Source organism: Macaca mulatta, chromosome 8, assembly GCF_049350105.2.
Source record: "Macaca mulatta isolate MMU2019108-1 chromosome 8, T2T-MMU8v2.0, whole genome shotgun sequence".
Lineage (NCBI taxonomy): Eukaryota > Metazoa > Chordata > Mammalia > Primates > Cercopithecidae > Macaca > Macaca mulatta.
In genome coordinates, this window is record NC_133413.1 from 84,632,966 (window position 1) to 84,647,070 (window position 14,105).

General features: G+C 39.4%; 1 protein-coding gene and 1 pseudogene across 2 annotated transcripts in view; both read left to right on the plus strand.

Annotated features, from left to right (window-relative positions):
• The window catches only part of LY96 (lymphocyte antigen 96), a 112,167-nt gene that overhangs the window by 62,977 nt on the left and 35,085 nt on the right, over window positions 1-14,105 (plus strand). The gene's annotated exons all lie outside the window — the stretch shown is intronic.
• On the plus strand, window positions 815-1,579 carry LOC106999800 (small ribosomal subunit protein eS1 pseudogene; annotated as a pseudogene).

The window sequence follows — 14,105 nt, forward strand, 5'->3', positions numbered from 1 at the left end:
TACAGGCCAGCACCACCATGCCTGGCTAATTTTTCTACTTTGTGTAGAGATAGAGTTTTGCCATGTTGCCCAGGTTGGTCTCAGACTCCTGGGCTCAAGCAATCTGCTCGCCTTAGCCTCCCAAAGTGCTGAGATTACAAGTGTGAGCCAACATACCCGGCCATCATGCATCATTCTTAAGGGCACAGATACTATGGCTGGCTGAATTTTTATGTCCTGTTTATATATAGATGGAAAAGACTGTATGCTAGTTATTTATTTATTTTTTGAGACTGGGTCTCCCTTTGTCCCTCTGCATTTGAAGCTCACTAGTGCTAGTTAAAAATTGCATGACCTTGGGCAAGTTATTTAAGCTTTTTTCCTTGGTCCTTATCTGTAAGATGGTTATGATATTCAAAGTGTCAGTCATAAGGTTTTGGTGAAGTTTAAATCAATTGCTGTATGTAGTGCATCCGGGACATTATGTGGCACAAACGCAAGACACACTATGCATAGTAGACAGAATGGTCCCTCAAAGATACCCACATCCTAAACTTGAGTTGTGAATATGTTATGTTACACAGCAAAAGGGACTTTGCAGTTAAAATCAAGGTCATAGGCCTTAAGACATCGATCATCCAGGTGGCACAATCTAATCACATGATCCCTTAGGAGGAGATGACTTTTGCTGGCTGGCAGCAAAAGCGATGGAGCAGAAAGAGAAGTCAGATTCCAAGTATGAGAAGCTTTTACATCAGCACTGCCGGCCCTAAGATGTAGGAGGCCATGTGGCCATCTGCAAGGACTGGCCCCTTTTGGCTCTCTGAGCAGCATGATGGTGATTGGCAAGAATAAGTGCTTTACAAAAAGCAGCAAAAAGGAAGCCAAGAAGAAAGTGGTTGATAACATTTTCTAAGAAGATTGGTACAATGTGAAAGCACCAGCTATGTTCAATGTAAGAAATATTGGTAGAACACTAGTCCCAGGGACACAAGGAACCAACACTCATCTGTTGGCCTCAAGGGTTGTGATATTGAGGTAAGCCTTGCTGAGGTGGAGAATGATGAAGCTGCATTTAGAAAATTCAGACTAATTACTGAGAATGTTCAGGGTAAAATCCACCTGCCCAGCTTTCATGGCATGAATCTTATCCATGACAAAATATGTTCCATGGTAGTTCATGACTGAAGCTCATATTGATGTTCAGGCTACCTGTGGTTACTTGCTTCATTTGTTCTGTGTGACCCAGCAATCGGTTTGCATTACGTTTATGCTCAGCACCAACAGGTCTGACAAATCTGGAAGAAGATGATGGAAATCATGATCCCAGAGGTGCAGACAGATGTCTTAAAAGAGACAATCAATAAATTGATTTTAGACAGCACTACAAAGACATAGAAAGCCTTGCCAGTCTAGTTACCCTGTCCATAAGGTCTTCATTAGAAAAGTAAACATGCTAAAAAAGCCCAAGTTTGAATTGAGAAAACTCAGGGAGCTTCATGGTGAAGGGAGCAGTTCTGGAAAAGATACTGGGGATGAGACAGGTGGGAAAGTTGAACGAGCAGTTATATATGAGCCACCAGTTCAAGAACCTGTTTAATAGTTAGACTTTTCACGATGACAAAAGTCTTGCTTGTTGTGTGTGAGGAGGAGAACTGGAGACAGTCCCCTAGGAGCTAAAGGCAACACTGGCTGGCAGTCAGTGAAGAAACAGGGGCCTGAAGAAGTTTGGAAGTGGATTTTCCCCCTAAGGCTTCCAGAGAAGTGTACGGGCTGGTGGACAACTTGATTTTGTCCTTGTAAGACTCTGAGTGTGGAACTAGTTGAGCTCACTGGATTTCTGACCCATAGAACTGCGAGGTAATGAGTCTGTGTTGTTTTAAGCTGCTAGTTTTGTGGTAACTTGTTATGGCAACGATAGACAACTAAGTTATTATGTAAGCATTAGCGTTATATAGTAGCATCATCATCACTTCCATTTGTCCCAAGCACAGACTCCTAGCTAACAAAAATGGCAGAGATCAGAAGGAGAGAGTTTGTATGCAGAAAGGCTGTCTTGGAAAATACATTGTGTAGTTTCAGCTTCTTGAAGATTAAATCACACTCTTCATACAGACAGTGATTTCACATAGCGCACCTTTCCCCTTGCAACACTAAAGAATTGAACATGCATATCTCCTCAGCAGTCCCCATTTTCTAAGGCTATGTTGGGAAGCTCTCCTACCTTTGATGGCCTCAAAAGAAGCCTGCAGGCTTTTAAAACTTTTGGGATTTCACCATTGATTACTCTGGGGATTATGACACTTTAACACAAATGGCAAACATATAGAGATTACAAAGTTTACAAAATATCATAATGTTTTTATAAATGTTACCTTAACGTGTATTGGATAATCCTTCTCAGAAGGTAACTGGAAGGTCATTTAAATTTGATTATTTTCTCACTTTTAGAAAAAGAATATGCTGACTCCCTTATTCTAAGAAAGCCCTCAGAGGCTCTTCAAACAGAGCAATGTCTCATATAGGTGACTGACATTTCTGAGGAACTCTGGAATAGGCCCAATTTCACTGTCCCCTGCCACACAGAAATCATGGTTGTTTGGGCATGTCTTCACACTCCCACTTAGGTTTCTCTCATCCTGCTAAGGCTTTCTTTAGGTCATTGATACGGATCCGTTTTGATTTTAGTGGTCTGAACTCATTAAATGGTTACTGGGTGGCCAGGCTCACACGTGCAATTTTACTCTAATAGCTTAATTTCCTTTTACGTTTTATTCTCTGTTAAAGTAATCCAGGGGATGAGGTGTTAGCATAAGTTATGCTTCAGTATAAATATGTGGAATGGAAGGCATAGAAAAGGGCAGTGAAGGGGTTGTTTGTTTTTTTCTTGTAAATTTGTTTGAGCTCTTTGTAGGTTCTGGATATTAGCCCTTTGTCAGATGAGTAGATTGCAAAAATTTTCTCCCATTCTGTAGGTTGCCTGTTCACTCTGATGGTAGTTTCTTTTGCTGTGCAGAAGCTCTTTAGTTTAATGAGATCCCATTTGTCAATTTTGGCTTTTGCTGCCGTTGCTTTCGGTGTTTTAGACATGAAGTCTTTGCCCATGCCTATGTCCTGAATGGTACTACCTAGGTTTTCCTCTAGGATTTTTATGGTATTAGGTCTAACATTTAAGTCTCTAATCCATCTTGAATTAATTTTCGTATAAAGAGTAAGGAAAGGATCCAGTTTCAGCTTTCTACTTATGGCTAGCCAATTTTCCCAGCACCATTTATTAAATAGGGAATCCTTTCCCCATTTCTTGTTTCTCTCAGGTTTGTCAAAGATCAGATGGCTGTAGATGTGTGGTATTATTTCTGAGGACTCTGTTCTGTTCCATTGGTCTATATCTCTGTTTTGGTACCAGTACCATGCTGTTTTGGTTACTGTAGCCTTGTAGTATAGTTTGAAGTCAGGTAGCGTGATGCCTCCAGCTTTGTTCTTTTGACTTAGGGTTGTCTTGGAGATGCGGGCTCTTTTTTGGTTCCATATGAACAAACAACCCCATCAAAAAGTGGGCAAAGGATATGAACAGACATTTCTCAAAAGAAGACATTCATACAGCCAACAGACACATGAAAAAATGCTCATCATCACTGGCCATCAGAGAAATGCAAATCAAAACCACAATGAGATACCATCTCACACCAGCTAGAATGGCGATCATTAAAAAGTCAGGAAACAACAGGTGCTGGAGAGGATGTGGAGAAATAGGAACACTTTTACACTGTTGGTGGGATTGTAAACTAGTTCAACCATTATGGAAAACAGTATGGAGATTCCTCAAGGATCTAGAACTAGATGTACCATATGACCCAGCCATCCCATTACTGGGTATATACCCCAAGGATTATAAATTATGCTGCTATAAAGACACATGCACACGTATGTTTATTGCAGCACTATTCACAATAGCAAAGACTTGGAATCAACCCAAATGTCCATCAGTGACAGATTGGATTAAGAAAATGTGGCACATATACACCATGGAATACTATGCAGCTATCAAAAAGGATGAGTTTGTGTCCTTTGTAGGGACATGGATGCAGCTGGAAACCATCATTCTTAGCAAACTATCACAAGAACAGAAAACCAAACACCGCATGTTCTCACTCATAGGTGGGAACTGAACAATGAGATCACTTGGACTCAGGAAGGGGAACATCACACACCGGGGCCTATCATGGGGAGGGGGGAGGGGGGAGGGATTGCATTGGGAGTTATACCTGATGTAAATGACGAGTTGATGGGTGCAGCACACCAACATGGCACAAGTATACATATGTAACAAACCTGCACGTTATGCACATGTACCCTACAACTTAAAGTATAATAATAATAAATAAATTTAAAAAAAAAAAAAAAAAGAAAAGGGCAGTGAACATCTGTAGGGTAGAAAAGGGCTCCAGCTAGAGGTGAAAACATGCATTCACTTTCTGGGATCCAGCCTGCCATGATTACCTTCTTAGGCTGTCAATACTTCGTGAGCCTAAGGACAGTTAGTAGTCCTGTTTGAAGAGGATACTTCCCCAGGTCTAGGCTTGAACAAATATGCCTGGGAGACTCCTATGACTCTAGCAAATTAGGTAGATGTTTCAAGAAACACTAGGACAGCCTTTCTTTTGATCCCTTGTAAGAGTGAAAAAAAACCCCAAAAACTAAAATATTACAACACAGATTATGCTGAACACATTCCCATTATCTTCCAGGGTGGTCCATTAAAAAGAATTTCCATTTTATTTGTTTCATGATAGTTTTAATTATATTAAGCTGATCCAGAGGAAACTTCTGGATTATAACTTTGATTTCTACCTTAAGCCTAAACTTTCTGCTACTCATGAACTTCAGTTTTTGAAAATATCATCCATTGCAAAACCTTTATGGAGAAAAATTTAGGTTTACTAGAGAATATATTATAGTCAGGGTTCTCCAGAGAAACAGAAGCAAAAGGATACTGATATATCTACACCCATCTATCTATCTAGAAGGACTTTTTTTTTTTTTTTTTTGAGACAGAGTCTTGCTTTGTTGCCCAAGCTGGAGTGCAGTGGCGTGATCTCGGCTCACTGCAAACTCTACCTCCTGGGCTCAAATGATTATCCTGCCTCAGCCTCCAGAGTAGCTGGGATTAAAGGCATGTGCCATGGCGCCTGGCTAATTCTTGTATTTTAAGTAGAGACGGGGTTTCATCATGTTGGCCAGGCTGGTCTTGAACTTCTGACCTCAGGAGATCCACCTGCCTCAGCCTCCCAAAGTGCTGGGATTACAGGTGTGAGCCACCATGCCCGGCTGAAAGAGATTTATTATAAGATATTGGCTTATGCAGTTATACAGAATGAAAAGTCCCACAGTTTGCTGTCTGCAAGATGGAAACCTAGGAAAAGCCAGTGACATAGTTCAAGGTCTGAGAACCAGCAGCGCCAAGGGTTGGGAACTGATGTTTCAGCTCAAGCAGTCAAGCAGAGAGAGGATTAATCCAAACTTCCTCCACCTTCTTGTTCTATTTAGGCCTTCCATGGGTTGAATGATGTCCACCCACATTGGGGAAGGCCATCATCTTTACTCAGTCTACCAATTCGAATACTAACCTCTTCTGGAAACACCCTCGTAGACACAACCAGCAATAGTGTTTAATCAGATATTTGGGCATCCTGTGGCCCAGGCAAATTGGTACATAAAATTAACTATCACAAAGGATATTAAAGAAGAGCTGAAGAAATGAAGAAATCTAACATATTTATGGAAGCAAATGCTTGATAGAAAGATATGAATTCTCCATAAATTAAATTATGAATTTAATGCAGTTCTAATCAATATCCCAACATTATTGTGTGGAACTTAACAAACAGATTCTAAGAACTTCTAGCCAAGACATTCTAAAAAAGAAGCAGGAGGTGGGGATTTCTCTATCAGATATAAAGACATTTTTAAAAAGTTGTATAAATAAAACTGTACTATTGACACAGAATAGACAATGAGATCTGGGAACAGATGATATTTATAGGAACTTTCCATATACCAGTTGGAAAAGGGTAAATTCAATAAATGGCGTTGCCAAAATTCACCTTCCTTATGGAAAAAAAATAAAATGAAATGTCTGATTCACATTTTTTAGTAGTTAAATTTCCAAAAAAGTTAAATTTCCAATGGATTTAAAGACTAAATGTGAAAAGCAAAACTTCAAAACTATTATACAAAAATCTACTTAAAACTATTAGGAGAACAGCTTTATGATCTCAGGGCAAAATATTAGGCATACAAGACACAAACAACAAAAGTATAAAATTAAAAAAAAGATAAATTTTGTTACATCAAAAACTTCAAACTTTGCTTGGGCGCAGTGGCTCATGCCTGTCATCCCAGCACTTTGGGAGGCTGAGGCAGGTGGATCTTTTGAGCTCAGGAGTTTGAGACCAGCCTGGGCAACATGGTGAAACCTCGTCTCTACTAAAAATACAAAAATTAGCTGTGCATGATGGTGTGCACGAGTGGTCCCAGCTACTCAGGGGGCTGAGGTGAGAGGATGGCTTGAGCCCAGGAGGCAGAGGTTGCAGTGAGCAAGGATCATGCCACTGCACTCCGCCCTGGGGGAGAGAGCCAGACCTTGTCTCAAACAACAAGAACAACAACAATGAAAAAACTTCCAACTTTTATTGTCAAAAGAAAAAAACACCATTAACAAAGATAAAAGTCAAGTGTCTTTCTGAGAGGTGTTTTCAGTTATCATAACAAACAATTGATATCCGGAAAATGTTTCTTAAAATTTTATAAATCAATTAGCAAAGTTACAAAAAATCTAATGGGATAGGCAATAGGCCATTCTTAACCTTCGGGTCTTGGCTTAAAATTCACTGCCTATCGGAACCCTGACTTTCAGTCGGGGTAATTGTATCACAACACTTTTCACTCTGAAATCATTTTTCCTTGTTGAGCAACTAGACAGTAAGCTCCTAGAGAGGAGGGAACAAATCTGGGGTGTTTTTTCTCTCCACTTTTGAGTCTCAGTTTCTTGCACATAATAGGTGCTCGATAAATACATGTTGCAAGACTGATGGAATAAATGAATAAACCTGAGTCCCTCCTTGACCCTTGTGTACTGCACAGGCATAGCCCCGTCTTTGCTGTGCAAATCTAGGGGGTAGATGTTGGAACTCCACAACCAAATTCATTTCAGGTAGTAAGCTGAGGGGTAGTCTGGTCACTCCTTGCCCTCAGGTTTTCTCCTCTAGCTTAGAAGATTATGTTTCCTCAGGAAAGGTAAATTGATCTACTTATTTAACACTTGGGGTAATTCCAGGCCCACATGGTCCTTCCAAACCTCTTTCTGGTAATCCAGTTTTCCAGTTGCCGTGGCAGGTTCTGAGCTTTGTTATTTGCTATCAAAAATACCATCCCTACTCAAGAATGACAAAATGTTGAGCATTTCTATATCTTTGTGTCCTGGAGAATGGACCTCTGTTTGTGTTCAGAGATATAATGCTATGTATTTTTTCTACTGCTTGTAGGATGAAGGCCAAATTCCTTGGCATGCCAAATCAAGCCCTTCAAGGATCTGGCCTGCTCCCTTCTCTAGGCTCCTGTGACAACTGATCGCTGTTATAGACTGAATGTTTGTGTCCCATCCCGGTTTAAAATGTTGAAACCATAACCTCCAATGTGATGGTTTTAGGAGGTGGGGCCTTTGGGAGGTAATTAGGTCTTGAAGGTGGCGCCCTCATGTGAATAGGATTAATGCCACTATAAGAAGAGACTTGTAGAGCTTGTTTCCTCTCTCTCTGCTCCCCAGCACACTGGAACGAAACAAGATGACTGTCTGCTTTGCAGAAAGAGGGCTGTCACCAGACACTAGATGTTCACTTTGATCTTTGACTTCTCAGTCTCTAGAATTGAGAGAAATATGTTTCTTAACAGAAATGAATGTTTGGGGGATGGAGGAAGAAATAAGGAGATGGTCAAAGGGTACAAAGTTTCAGTTAGACAGCAGGAATAAGTGTGTGAGATCTGTTGCACAGTAGGGTGACTATGGTTAATTATAATGTATATTTCAAAGTTGCTAAGATAGTAAATTTCTAATGTCTCACCACAAAAAGTGATAAGTCGATTTTTTTTTTTTTAGAAAAAGAGGATATAGAAAAATGGGCAGCGAACGTCTATGTTTTATTATTCAGATATTCAGGTAAAACCTTAGTTGTGCATCTTCAACTTTTCTTATATTGTCAAATTGCTCTCCAGAATGGTTGCCCCAATTTATACTAACACCAGCAAACCACAAAAACTCTCATGTTCTACATCTTTGCTAACATTTAATATTGACAGAGCAATCCCTAGGGGAAGAGTAGAGGGAGGGAGAGGATTTTTCTGTATGTATTTTGTGGTTTATTCTTTAAACTTTTGGATTGAAGTACAGTGTACACACAAAAAAGTGCTCCAATCAGACATGTACTTTTTGGTAAATTATTGCAAAATGAGCATGCCCAAGTAACCACTACTCAAGCTAAGAACTGATACTTTTTGCCAATTTTATGGGTAACAAATGATATCTCACTTTGCTTTTAATTTGTTTCCCTGATTAATAGTGAGGCTGAGCTTCCTATTTGACATTCAGATTTACTCTTCTGTAAATTAATAACAGCAGGTAATATTTCTCAGATGGACTGGTGGCCAGGTACTCTTTTAGTATCTTTTTTTTTCCTTTAATTTTTATTTTTAGTTCTGGAGTACATGTGCAGGTTTATTATACAGGTAAATGTGTACCATGGTGGTTTGCTGCACCTATGAACCCATTCACCTATGTATTAAGCCCAGCATGCATTAGCTATTTTTCCTAATGCTCTCCCTCCCCCCACCCCAACCCCAGACAGGCCCCAGTGTGTGTTGTTCCCCTCCCTGTGTCCATGTGTTCTCAATGTTCAGCTCCCACTTATAAGTGAGAACATGCGGTCTTTGGTTTTCTGTTCCTGCATTAGTTTGCTGAGGATAATGGCTTCCAGCTTCATCCATGTCTCTGCAAAGGACATGATCTCATTCCTTTTTATGGCTGGATAGTATTCTATGGTGTGTATATACCACATTTTCTTTAACCAGTCGTCTATTGTTGATGGGCATTTGGGTTGATTCCCTGTCTTTTAGTATCTTTAGTTGTATCAACTCAATCCGTATCAACTCAGTCCTCACAGTGGTCCTATGTGGTATGTTGCTAATATCCCTAGTTTACAGATGAGTAAAATGAGGCAGTCACATGACTAGTCACCAGCCATAGTCATATGGTTAGTCAGTGTTGAAGCCAGAATTTGAATTTGGACAGTCTGGCTCAGATCTTGTGCTCTTAGGCACTATGTTATTAATGTACAACTTCCTGCATTAGTTATCTATAATAGCGTAACACATTACCACTAAGCTTAGCAGCTCAAATGCAGCAAAAATTTAACTCATAACTTCTGAGTATCAAAAATCTTGGAGTGTCTCAGCTATGTCATTCTGTATCAAGATCTCTCATAAAATTGAAGTCAAGATGTCAGCTGGGTTATCTGAAGGCTTGACTGGGGCATAGAATCTGCTTCCAAGATGGCTGACTCATATGGCTATTGGCTGAAGGTCTCAGTTCCTTGTCACATGGACCAACCCATAGGGCTGCTTGAGTGTCCTCATGACATAGTGGTGAGCTTATTCCAGTGTAAGTAATTCAAGAGTGAGCAAGGAGGAAGCCATGATCCCTTATATGACTTATTAGAAATCACACATATTATCTTGTTTCCATCTTATTCTACTTGTTAAATTTGTTACTAAATCCAGATCATACTCAAGGAGAGGAGAATTAGCTCTGCTTTTTGAAGGGAATATGGACAGAATTTGTTGACATTTTAAAAACCACCACCTATATATTGATGATCCCCTTGTGTTTTAAAAAAATTTGTCCTGTGGTATTTTTTTGTGTATTCTGGACAATCATTTTTATTGGATATTTGAATTACAAATATTTTCTCCCAGTCTGTGGCAGTCCCACTGAGATTGTGATTGGAACTGCAATAAATTCACATCTGTTCACTTAGAAGGAAACTAATAGCCTTATAACGTTAAGTTTTTCTATACATGATTATATCTATTTATTTAGATCTATGATGCACTTTATAAATTTTTATGATTTTCTTCATAAAGATCCTGTACATCTTTTGTAAAATTTGTTCCTAATTATTCTTAAAATTTATATTTTCCAACCTTCTTTGCTATAGTGTAAGAATGTAACAAATACTTGAACATTAAGTTTATGAGCAGCCTCTTTTGCTGTGCTCTTATTAAATTTTTGTCTTGTCAAATTTTGGATTGTCTGTACAGTCAATTAGATTGACTGTAAATATGGACAGTTTAGTTTAATCCGTATATTGCAGCTTAGGGAAAATAAGTATTTACTAAGAGAGATTCTGGCACAAGTGTATAAGGAGCCATTAAAATAATTTATAGTAGCCTTTGTTTCCAGCCAAGAAAAGGCAAAGAAACAAACAAAAACCAAACAACCAAAAAACCAACATAAAAACCAAAACAAGAAACAAAAGGCTGATAATGATGACAATGTCCATTAACAAGAGAATGAATGACTAAATTATGATATAGTCATTCAATGAAAAATTATACAGCAGTGAAAATGAATAAATAAACCTATATATGTAATATAGATTGGATATTTTTCCCCTCCAAATCTCATGTTAAAATGTGATCCCCAGTGTTGGAGGTGGGGCCTAGTGGGAGGTGTTTGAGTCATGGGAGGTGGATTCCTCATAAATGGCTTGGTGTCATCCTCATCCTTAAGAGAGTACCCACTCTATTAGATCACAAGAGAGCTGATTGTTTATTTTAAAAAATTGTTTATTTATTTTTTCACCAGTCAACTTTAAGATTCAGAGAGCTGGTATTTTAAAAGTATGTGGCACCCCCTCCCCACTTTTACTCCTTCTCTGGCCATGTCATATGTGAGCTCCCCTTCTCCTTCTACCAGTATTGGAAGCTCCCTGAAGCCTTCACCGGAAGCAGATGGTGGTGCCAGGCTTCCTGTACAGCCTGCAGAACTGGGAGCCCAATAAACCTCTTTTCTCCATAAATTACCTAGCCTCTGGTATTCCTTTATAGCAATACAAAATAGACAGATATAATGTATCAATATGGCTAAGTCTCAAAAATGCAGAAAGTGAGAAAAATGTAAATCACAGAAGAATACACATAGTATAACAACACTAATAATATGTTTAAAATATGAAGTAATATTGTACATTGTACGCTCTACATAAGCTGTACATTAGTGTGAAGGATAAGAACTCATTAGGGGTACAGGTTTGGTGAAGAAAATGTTACTGGGGGGGTAAACCAAAAACAAAATTTTAAGCCCCCAGCTGACTGAATGGACCCCCTGTGGTCCAAGTGAAACCTGAAAAACTGAATTTCCAACCATGATGGGAAGAGAGATCTGACATGCCTCATCATACTTGCTCCCTTTTGGAGTTTAGGCACAACAGACCAGCATTAACCTAAAAATAGAGATCATAAGACTGACAAAACAGACTATCTGTGACAATAAGATACCAAATTCCAACTTGACTCTGGTATAGCATAACATGAGATAGTAAGCCCTGGAGGAAATCAAAATATTTTACACCCAAATATATTTCTTTGGCATATTTTTAAATGGCTCTGCAAAGCTGTCTTTTGTGGGGGAAATTTGCATATGTAGAAAATTTCCTTCCCTTTCTAGTTTTTTTTTGTTTGTTTGTTTTTTGTTTTTTTTTTGTGAGACGAGGTTTCACTCTGTCGCCCAGACTGGAGTGCAGTGGTGCTATCTTGGCTCACTGCAGCCTCTATCTCCTACGTTCAAGTGATCCTCCTACCTCAGCTTCCCAAGTAGCTGGGATTACAGGTATGCTCTACCATGCCCTGCTAATTTTTTGTAGAGTTGGGGTTTCACCCTGTAGCCCTGGGCTTGAACTCCTGGGCTCAAGCAATCCTCCTGCCTTGGCCTTCCAAAGTGCTGGGATTATGGGCGTAAGTCACTATGTCCAGCCCCTTTCTAGGTCTTTTTTGTATCTAGCAAAAATTTAACTAAGAGTCTGACACCTTTTAAGGTCTGAAAAGAGACATTTACCATCCATTTTCTCTGAAGCCTGCCATTTAGAGACTTCATCTATGTAACAAGAACTTTAGCTTCTACAACTGCCCTTATCTTAACTCAAGCATTTCTGCATTTCTTTCTACTGACTTCAACTCCTTTTTTTTTTTTTTTTTTTTTTGAGACACGGTCTTGCTCTGTCACCCAGGTTAAAGCACAGTCACGCAAATACAGCTCACTGCAGCCTTGACGTCCCTGGCTCAAGTGACCCTTCCGCCTCAACCTCTTGAGTAGCTGGGACCATAGGTGCATGCCAACCAGCCAGGCTAATTTTTCTAGAGATGGGGTTTTGCCATTTTGCTCAAGCTTGTCTTGAACTCCTGGGTTCAAGCAGTCCTTCCACCTCAGCCTCCCAAAGTGCTGGGATTACAAGCATAAGCCACTGTGCCCAGCCATGACTTCAACTCTTTAGACAAAGCTTAACTCATAACCAGTTGCTCCTCAGAAAATCTTTGAATCCACCAATGACCTGTAAGATCCCATTTCTAGATGTCTCACCTTTCTGGGCCAAACCAATGTATACCTTACATGTAATGATTTATGTCTTTGCCTGTAAATTCTGTCTCCTGAAAATGTATAAAACCAAGCTATAACCTGATTACTGCAGACACACATTCTCAGGACCTTTTGAGACTGTTTCCCAGGTCATAGTCACTCATATTGACTCAGAATAAACCTCTTTAAATATTTTTACAGAGTTTAGTTCTTTTCATCAACAGGCTTCAGCTGTATTTGCACTGTATTTCTTGTAGGTGTGCACATGAGTTTTGGTTGTATTATTCTTATACCTTATTCTAAGACATCACATAAGGAAAAGAAATAAAAGAGTTTCACAAGTTGTAAAGTATTATGCAAACATGAGTAGTTATTGAAGCACAAAGACTTATCCTGTGGGTTTTGTAGTGAGGTTATTTGAATTCAAATTCTGGTGCTCCCCCACTTATTATGTAAACTTGACCAAGCTCTATAATTTCTCCATGCCTTGGTTTCCTCATCTGTAAATGAAAATTACTAACATTACTTATCCATTGGGACAACTGAGATGATAAAGAAGACAGAGTGTATATAAATCACTTAACCCAGTTAGCATTGAATTACAGTAGCTATTAAGACAATCTTCACAGCTGAAACAGAAACACATTTCTGAGGCATTTAAATTAAAAGGGGAACGTTCTGCCATAGTCTGGTAATGGAGGAATGCTCTTGGAGTTGAATGCAAGCCCCTGAATTATACTGGTGAGTACAGAGGTGAAACTGTTAACATGTTATACGTGGCATACTTTGGACATGCAGGACAATTCAAATGTATCTGGACATTCTATGTCTTTATTTGCTAAATCTGGCAACCTTGTATGTGAGGGAAGAGTACCATCTTAGTCTGGGTTGCTATAACAAAATACCTTAGACTAGATAATTTATAAATAATAGACATTTATTTCTCATAGTTCTGGAGGCTGGGAAGTTCAGGACCAATGCACCAGCAGATTCAGTCTCTGGTGAGGGCTCACTTTTGGCTTCACAGATGGCACCTCTTGCTGTGTCCTCATATGGCAGAAGGGGTAGTGGTAGAAGAGACCAGCAGAATCCCTCCAGTCTTTTTATAAGGACACTAATCCCATTCATAAGGATGGAGTCCTCATGACCTACTCACCTCCTGAAGGCCCCACATCTTAATATTTTTGCACTGAAGATTAAGTTTCAGCATGAATTTTGGAGGGACACAAACACTCAAATCATAGCTGACACCCCAAGCAGAGGACTCACATGTGCAAAGGTGTGGAGACATGATGGATAAAGGTGTCTTTGGGGATTATTAAGGAATTCAGTATGATGGTAGGATAACATGGGTGTGAGGGAAGCAGGTATGCATATGTATTTTGTGGGGGATGGGTGTGGAGAAAAGAAGTATAAAATAAAGCTGAAAAAATAGGTAGCA